A 10,144-nucleotide genomic window follows, 5' to 3' on the forward strand; every position below is an offset into this window, starting at 1 on the left:
CGAATCAAGAATGGACAGGACATTTTAACATCACAAAATGTTGAACTTTACACTGATTTTAAATTAATAACATAATCTGGTCTGGAACATGCAGTATGTCAGATTTAAGGACCACCCAGGATTAAAAGGCTGACTCCATGAAAGCAAAGGGTTGCACATGACTCTGTGACTGCATCATAAGATGGACCAGTTTGTCCCAGAGCTCTAAAGCCTGGGCCAAAGATTATTTAGGGACTAGACTTGTCCTTGTCTGACATTGAAGCTATTGGGAAGTTCTCTACATCAGAAAGGCAGATGATATGTTAGGCAAGACATGCTTTGGCATGTTCTATAGATCCTGAGGGCCCCACAAATGCATCTGTTTAAACATTTTGTCACCCAGCCCCATGGGAATCAGGATACTTGTGTTCCCTTCTTCATTCACTAGACTTGTTATGGGGTCCCAAGCATGCTGGTTTTCCCACTCTGTTCCCATCTCCCCAAAACCACTTGTCTATTTAAACTGCATGCTCTGGGAGACAGGGCTCTGATTGCAAAGATTGTCCTAATAACACTCCTGACACATAAGAGCGTTTCCATCAGAGCTCTCTCTTTCACATGCTCTAAATGCAAAAAAAAAAGGGAAAGACTTTACTTTCCCCTGTTTAGAACCTACTGCATCCCCAAAAGTGAAGTTAAATACCTGATTAGAAGGCAACAAAATACTTTTTGTAAAGAACAAAAACCTAGCTGTATTTTAAAAGTGGTATAAACCTGCTGTGGGTGAGAGCGTAAGTGTTGACACGAGTGTGTTAGGTTGAGGTTTAGAACATCATTATTTGCTCTTATTTACCAAATGTCTTACCTACCATATTATCTGCCTTTTCAGATGTGTACTGCTTTTGATTTTTAATTGGTCTTATTTACCAAATGTCTTACTCATTAGACTATCTAATTTTTCAGATGTGTTCCCATTCTAATTTCACCGTGAAGTGAACCAGGATATCAAAACAGCGACACACAAGGCTTTTTCCGCATCTCGGTGCCTCTGACACAGTGTCCAGCACTTCTGGGTACCACTCTGGTGGTTTTGCAAGTGACCCCTTCTCGATTCAACTTTGAATTCTGCCATTCAATTTTGCCATCTTCCTATTCAGCATGTAGGGAGATTAATAAGGCATCGACCACGATGAGCTAGAGATGCCAGAGATTGTGTCTCCTCCACACCTTGCTGACATGTCTTTCTGCCTCTGGTTTTCATGTACCATTTGGAATGATTTATCTCCCTTATAAAGGAATAACTTCACCACCTGAAACAGTTTGAAACGTTGCACTTCATTTCTTTTCTCAGGGCTAATTGCTGTGGCAAGCTGGTCTCATTCCCCAGATATCTCAAGCATGTAGTCAACAGCAACTCAATATTCAGAGCAACAGAAGCCCCTGGGGGTATTTAGTCACTTAATGCTAAATATGTCCTTAACTCTTCTGCTGGAGGGGACTTGAGAGGATGCTCACTGCAGCCAGGGTCTTTTTGTGTGGTGGCAAAGAGTGGCTCAAACACCCCACAGAAGATGAGGTAGCCCACCACAGGGGGTTAATGTGGGGGTCCACGCAGGCAGGGGCTGTCTCTGGAGATGGATACCCCTCCTCATCATCACAGGAACGCTACACGACGTTCCCAAGCAATTCCCACCTAGGTAGGGCAGAGCCATGTGTGCTCTGACAGCCCATCGCTGGACGGGGACACGCTGCGGACCCCAGCTCGGCACGCCTGTGCTGCCAAGGGACTCAGCAATAAGGGGCAAAATTGCATCAGTCATGGGATTTTTCACATTCAGTCTCATCTTCACGAGCATTCTTCACCTCTTGGTGGCTTTGAATTTGCAATTAAAGCCCCTGAAAGTTGGGAACAAAAAAGGCAACTTTTGTCTGAAGAACAGTTAGCTCTGTGCAGTAGGCTGGATGTTGGATTTATTGTTTCCTTATACAACAAAATCTATTTTTTTGCTGAATAAAACCCAGCTGCTTGCACTGACTGCTTAAGAATACTCTAACATTTAATTTAAAAAACATCTCCAAATGACAGTTTGCCCCAGACCTTCTGGTAGCTGAAAATCCAGAGCACAAAGGATGTAGTTTTCTACAAAAAAAACCCCTCAGTGCATTCTTGGGAAAGCAAACAAATTTACCAAAAATATCTAACAATTAAAAACTCTGGAGAAATTAGCCATAATTATAGACTGTCTTAATCAGAGTTTATTTACTATGTTTATATAGATGTCATTGCATTACGAGCCTCTTCACAGTTTGAGATCTCTGGAACTAGCAAAAAAGTATTAGCAAAACATAAATGCCTTTAACATTACTAAAAAGACCCTGATCCTTCTGCATACAAGCCAACATAACAACAAAAGAAAGAAAAACAGTGGTAGCAAATATCAATAGTTTATCTTTTAGGATAATTCAAATTATTCTGTTTTACCAAAAGTTGGATTCATTTACAGCTTGCAACAGGCAGGCTGAATTTTAATGCATTTTACCCTTTTATTGTTTTGTCTAATAAAAATGTCCTTAGCTCATGACAAACACAATGATGAAAACTGATGGCTTGATATGCAAACTTTGACCCACAGCAATAGCCTACTATGTCACCAGCCGGGAAAATTCCAAGTGAAAACGTTTTCGACAATAAGCAATAAAGGAACAGCATTCCAGGGAGGAACTCACACTTGAGGCTGACAACTAGGCAAGAGATTAAAAAGGAGAGAGAGAGTGAATTTTAATGACCTGGAATGCTCTGGAAGATATGTCTGGTGTAAGTATCAAAAAATTACAACAAAGAATGCAAACATGATAGACCCCAAATACTTGTGAAACTCTAAAGGTCTTAAAAAAAAAATAAAAATGGAGAAATGAACTAATATTAGTGTGTGCAAAGATCCCTGGCTTGGTGGCCAGGGTCCCCATCCAGCTCGTGCTCCGGTTTAAGAGCAATCTAGGGGACACACACATGTACATACAGATAAACATGGCTTGTCAAATCAGGGCCCACACGTCCACCTCAGTTAAAGGGGTTGCCTCAATGAATATTCTTCTAATCATCCTTTTTCTAAAAATCCAGGTCTGCCTGGAATTCAGAGCAGAATCTGAAGGTGTTTTAGTAGGGCCGAAGACTGATAAGGCTGTTATAACAACCCAAAGCACCAGGACCCAGACACTTCAGAGAGGGCACCACTGACTTGCCCAAAAGTTCTAGATAGATTATTAAGGTTTCTTGTGGACATTTGACCATGAAGGTGCTTGGCTCTTCTTCCCTCTACCAGATTGTGCAGTCCCTAAGCACTAGCATTTATTGAACTCTCTTTTCTTCCAAGGAGAGAAAAAAAAAAGAAAAGAGGAAAAATTGTACAAAAAAATAAATCCTGCTTTTGTTCTGGATAAAACTAGGTCAGCGTTTTCCATCCTCACTGTCAGTTTTCTGCAGTGTGTTTTGTACAAAGCATCATCATTCCAGCAAAAGGTATTTATAAAGTGAGCTTTGACAAAACAATTGTTTTTTTTTTATTATTTTTTTTGCCAGAAAGGCTTTGGCATCTGTCGCTGACAGGAAAGATTTAAGATCTAGGTAGAATTTTCATCTCTCACAATGACTTGGCCTATATTGACTAGATCTAATAGATCTGATGTTTTAAAACCCCTTGTGCAGTAAAGCACTATAAATTGCAGACGTTTAGAAATCCCCCTCCTCCATGGAAAATTTTCAGTGGAAAAAGCACAAATGTTTCCAAGATTTATTTTCATCCGGCATCCACACAACAACCCCCTTCTTGATTCAGGGGCAAAAAAATAGTACCGCATGGGAGGTGAAACTTGCCAAAAATAGTACCCCATGGGACAAGGAGGATGCCAAAAACACAGACTACTGTGGGCAGGGGGCATGGCAGAGGCTTTGCTGAAAGAAATGAGAGCATTTTCCCCAGAACTGGGGAACAAAGACAACTTTTTTCATTTCTTCATAATTTGCAACCAACTGGTAAACCAAGACCCTTTTCCACACACATTTCAGCGCAATTGCATGCAGAAAAAAGTGATACTTGAAATGTAAAAATAAAGAGAAAAATATCTGTCATTTTCTTGCCGTCTTTTTCAACGTGAGATAATCAGGACTAGTTAAGGCTTATCGGGCACACACAGAATATTAACTCCAGGGCATTTACTCCATTGTGGTGACACATAACCCACCACAAAGGCAATGTCTCCACTTACCCCACTCATGAGGAATATGCTGTGCCTGTAGCAGTCTTGGAGCCCCTTACCTGTTTGATGAAAGAAGATTTGAAAGTATCAGATGCAGCTGGGGTAAACGCTTATCATCTGTTCTCCAGTCAGATCGTCCCTTAAAAACAAATATATGAGAGAGTCATCCACTGTTGATACATAAAACAAGCACAGAAGATTTACATCAGGCACAGAGACAAAATAAAAATGGACTGAGATGCCCGGTGCTCACGAACATCTCTACGTCTCATTAATAAAAGTGGGGTACAGGAATGATCCGCAAGGCAGGAAGAGTTGGAAAGCAGAGACATGTACAAGAGAGAGAAGCGTAGGAGACCGGCACTGGCAAAAATGAGAGATGGATGAAGGACCATAGGGCTAAAGTCAACGGATTTCTCCACAAAAGCAGTAGTAAAGGCGTCACAGTCTGGCCTGCATTTTCACTGAGGTTCTTGCTCTTGGATAAAGTCAGAGAAGACAGAGTAAGACCTTAGATGGAGAGAGGGAGGAAAGGCAGAGGGGACTCCAGCACATCCCACAGCTCTGGAGAAAAGGCAGGAGCCAAGACACAGCCATAAACTAGTTAATCCCAAAAGCTTCATCTGAACTGTCCTAAACCAAATATGCCACCAGAAAGCATTCCTGCAGCCCCGTAATAGCTCAGCATCGCTCACAATAGCCACAGCATGTCCAGCAGAACAGCAAGGTTAGTCAGTAAATCAATATTATGTCAAATCCCAAAGTCAATCTGAGTCTGATTCATCTTGAAAACACAGCTCCCATGTCTTCAAACACAGCCAAATTCTTTACAGGAAAAAAGTCTCCGCTTCCCTGGGTGTTGTGAACAAGTAAATAAGTCTAGCAAAATCCAAACACAATTTGGCAGGATATAATACTTGTTGGAGATAATCCTACCTGCTGAAATTTTCTTTTAACCTCAGTGAAGACTCCAGTAGATGCTAAGTATAATCAGGACAGATACCAATTCTCTCCCACTGGAAAGCAGAGTGAAAAGTCTTCAAATCATTATTCTTTCATGTCAGAGCACGGCAGCAAAGGAAAAGTTCTAGAAATAGTTACTTTGGGCAATTTTCTCCTGAAAAGTAGTCTGGGTGATTTTGGCTGTGGTAGGTCCCCCAGGATAATAACAACATAGTTCAGCCCATGATATTCAGGTGATGGAGAACCATCACCTGGTGTTCCCAGGTAGGGGGATTGCAGATTCCCACAGTAGGAGTTGGTCTGGTTCCTCCTGAACCCACGGTGGGTTGGGAAGGACCATGGCAAAGCTGTTGTCAATGTTTCTTACCAGTTGAAAATCTCTCACTACAACTTCTGCCTTGCCACCCAGCTTGAAAAGTATTACAGGATGGGGATGACTGTTGTGGTTATCTAAAGATACGCTTTACAAACAGATTGTCCCGAGACTCCACAAAGAAGTTCTCTGGAAATGCCCATTATGTCACACAAAGTGTTTATTCAACTTTAGTTAAAGCTCTGATCATGCATTAATTGTAAATTTTGTTGCAAGAAAGCATGAGTTTCCTGATGATTAAAGGACTGATATCGTTATTATTAATTATCATTTGCAGCATGGAAGGCTGCAGTGCGATTCCCCCAACAGAGGTAGGTGCCGTATATACCCTCCTGAAGAAGCATCCTTGGCCCCGGAAAACTTAGAAATCTAAATAGACAGTGCAGACAAAGAACTCCCATTATCTTCCTTTTACAGATGGGGAACTGAGGCACAGAGAGATTAAGTGACTTGCCAACATCTGTGGAAGAATGGAGGATTAAACCTTGATCTCCTGAGTCCAAGTCTGGTGTTCAGTCACCGGACCAGCCTTCCTGCTCCTGCTGATGTGTTATTGCTATCATCTACCCATTTCTACCTAATCCCTTTTCAAGGTAGCCCTTCAGGGACTGTTACTTATGTGGGTCAGGGCTTGATACAGCCATGCCAAAGTGGGACATACTGTTTCGTCCTGTGGGCACCACTGGCTCTGCTGGCAGGTGCCACTGCTGGGTGGCATCGCAGGAGCAAGGACTTACAAAGTCATTTCTAGTTCAAGACAGAAAAACCTGCCACTAAATAGCCGGGCAGCAGGGAAAGAGGAGGATGTTTGCTGCATCTGCAGTTCCCATCCTTGCGAAGCCAAAAGAGTATGTTTGTGTAGGAAGAAGGCTTGTGAGATGAGGCTATAAGACAAGAAGAAAAAATCTTGAAAGGCGTATATTGGATGGATCCCTGGACTCTTATCAGTATTTATATCTTGTACTGCAATACCACCTGCAGGTCCCAGTCCAGGGCTGGACGCTGCAGAGAAAAGATGATCTTATAACCCAAGGGGGTAGGTCCCAGCTCTCAACCTCCACGGGAGCCTTTCTGGTGGCTACGGAGGATTCAGATGATGCTCTGTGCACACCGTCAGACAGGTGTACCCCATGCTGCATCACTGTATGCACTGTCCAAACCAGTCCCCTTAACCCAACCAAATGCCTTGCAAAAAAACCCTTTGAGGAGAAGGGCTGCAACGAAAATAAGCCTCAAAACAGTCTTTGAGGTGGAAAGCTACCAGTCCTTCCAAAGTACCAAGAAACGACGCTTTTTCCGCACATTTTGTGAAAGGTCAAACCTTTGTCCTCCACCGGCAAGCGATGCGTTGGCAGGCGGAACCCAAGTGGGGCTGCCCCACTCCCCCAGCCCATGCCAAAACGGGGGGCGAGGGTGGAGGGTGCCAGCGCCGGGCCCTCACCTCAACGCCTGTCACCCCAATTGCAGTGGGCGAGAGATCACAGGCGAGCGGCAGTATCTGCTCAAGAGACATCAGACGGCGTCAGAGCAAGGGTAATCCATTTATTTTTAGAGAAGTTTTTCCACTCGGAGATCATACACACTGCAGATCACAGAAACACATGCAAGCATGAAATTTAATTTTTAAGAATTCTTTTCCTGGGGCTTCCATGTAAAGCGGCAGTGAATGGGAAAAACTATAATCATGACAAGACAATTACAGAGGGTTTTTTTGCTAAGCATGAAACTTCGAAAAAAATGTTTAGGGAAAGAAGGAGAAAAAAAACCCCAAAACACTAGAAAAGTCATTTTTGTCCAGTTGTCTTGTTCCACTGAAGCAGAATTAGACATCATGTCACATAAGTGACTTTTTAAATAATAATCGGCTTTAAAGTATCCAAGAAAAAAAAATTAAAATGTTTGCGTTTGAACTACTTTTCCTGGTTTGGCTCTTTTAGTGACATAGTGTGTATGCAAATGTGGAAGCTGTCTGCAACCTCCTAAATGCTGCAAAACACACGCACTTGTGCTTTTAGCATGAAAGGACTGGGAGACATATATTAGGATTTGTGGGATTATGGTGAGAAAGCAGGAGTGATAACTTTGATGTTCTTTTAAAAAAAAAAAAAAATGGTGAAAAGACAGAAAACTGAGTGGTTTTTTTTCTTCTTGGCAAAGCCCCCCAGGAAAGAGCTAGCATGGAAAATGAATCCCCTCTCATGTTCCAGAGAGGCAATTCCTTCCCTTCCAGCCTAAGTTCACGGACATGGCTGTGCGGGGAGCTCAGACGCTGCGTGTCTGAGCCCTGCTTAGCCTGTGGATAAACAGAGAGGTTAGTTTCTACAACACGCAGCCACGCAAAACTTCTTAAGTAGCAAATATGCCCTGCAAAATGAATACCTATTGTACATGCGGAAATGTAAAATAGAACCAATTTGGTATTGGCGAGAAATGCACAATTGCCACCTCGATGGTCACATACACAGGAATTTTAATTCTGGGGAAGGTTTCTAACTTGCTTCTCGTTAAATCCAGTCCTTTCTTGGCATAGGTCTCTTCTGATGTAGCAACAACTGCTTAGAGGTTTTCACAGCTGCCCTATTCATAAGTGCAGCGTCCCAGCAGCTTTAAGTAGGAAATAGAGATTCAAAAATAGCTCATTGATCCACAGCGGAGGGAATCAAGATGTTAAAAAATTACTCTGAAACTTTTCAGCTGTCCTTATTCAAGAGGCAGGGCTTTTAGCGCTGATCGCTTAGGAGGAAAATGGCATAAAGCAGAAAGTGTAAAAGGGTTTACCTCGATTTTGTAGCATTGCAGCATCCCTCTGAGTCTCTCGTCCCTGCATCAGGCGATACTCAGCTGCAATCAAAGGTGGCAATGCCATGCCCAGCTCCTCCAGGTCTAGAGACAACACAGCAAAATAATTCGTCAAATTGTCAAAACTTAACAGACATGGTAGAGGAGCAGACCGGGGAAATTTGGATAGACTGTGCCTTCACCCAGTCCTAATCTCACCACTGGAGGCTGTAAACATGATGGGTAAAGTGACAGTCTGGCTACAAATCTGTCTGGCAGCTTCATTAGACATCTTTCGCCTGACTGATTAAACTGCATTTAAGACCCACTTTCATTTTTTCAAGTCTTTTGTTTAAATTAAAAGGTCATGTTTTCAAGCGAGTGATCCGCTGCCCTCTCCAGTCTCCTGCCACAATACAGTTACATTAGTACTAGTGTTGCACAAAGCGCTGTGAATAAGATCCACAGACACCAACAAATGTTGCAGCCAGCGGAGGTTACAGAAAGGGGTTTTTGTCTGTTCGTTATATGCCACAGCAGGGATACAAGCTTGAAAAGTCCCCCAGCCTCAAACTTGGACTATTTCTGCTGCGCACTGGGGGAACTGCAAAGAGGACTTGCTACTTTTGCAAATTTATTAAAGCAGTCGGGTTTTGCCCAGTGCGTCCCGCTCCACCTGGTTTTTTGCTGCTGCCTCGTCACTCGGGAACTGAAAGGGATTTTTGGTGGTTAGACCAAAAAAAACCCCAAAAACCCAGGACCTGGGATTTGGGGTCTAATGCTGCCAAGCGCTGAGTGCCATCTGTTCCCACTGGCTCCAAGCGGCCGCGGGGCTGCTCCGGAGCTCGCGGGATGGGGCCCCGGCGCGGCGGAGCCTGACGGAGCGGGGCAGCTCTCCAGAAGATGTAACACGGCATCTTGGGAGCGCTCCCAGTTTACACCTCTACGTCTCTGGCCCGCAGACAGACCGCACTTAACCTGCCGCCCTGCAGCCAAGTGCTTCTCTGAGCTCTCAGAAAACAGCAAGTGCGCTCGAAGCTGGGAGAGATGTCCTGGTTGCGTTTGAGACTTACGTACGCTTTGTTTCTAATGAAATCCAGGGAGGGAGTCCCTTATTATCTGTGCTGGGAGGTGATGATGCACTGAGCATCACTGTTTCTTATGCCACAATGATGTCACTGACGCTGGTCTAAAAAAATATCCCCCAACCTTGCTTGCACTTTTCCATAGGTTTTTACTTGGCAGAGGAGAGCACAGAGATGAATCGGAGAGTCAAGACATGGAGCAGCCGTTCCCGAGGAGGGTGATGGCTGAGCTGTCTGCTCCTCTCAGGTGAAAAGCAGAAATCAAGGGAATTGAACAAAAGGACTGGAAACCAAACGCTGGGTCACTGCCTCAGAGGAGTCCTTGCTTCCTGCTGACAAGTTTAACTCCAGCATGAAGGGGTCAGATCAGTGCCTTGTACGAGAGCCCACTTTACACCAAAGGGATGTAAAAGTTGACTAAATTTTTACTAGATCAGATGAGCCTTTCACAAGCGCTCTGCTGTAGATGACTGTACTCTGCCCAGGGACCTGTTGTGCCCTCTTATATTCCCTAAACTGCAATTCCGTTAACTGAGAACATTGCAAATGTGACTTAATAAATGGAACTGTAGCTTGGATTGCAATATTCATTGTGTCCTGTGCCTGACATGCTTCCTCCCAAGTCTTTTTTTATAAATCACATTGGAACTTTGGCTCTGAAAATGTACACAGAAATGTATTTGATAGAGGGTTACTTCCCTTCTTTTTC

The sequence above is a fragment of the Balearica regulorum genome, chromosome 5 (assembly GCF_011004875.1).
Source record: "Balearica regulorum gibbericeps isolate bBalReg1 chromosome 5, bBalReg1.pri, whole genome shotgun sequence".
In the NCBI taxonomy this organism is placed as follows: domain Eukaryota; kingdom Metazoa; phylum Chordata; class Aves; order Gruiformes; family Gruidae; genus Balearica; species Balearica regulorum.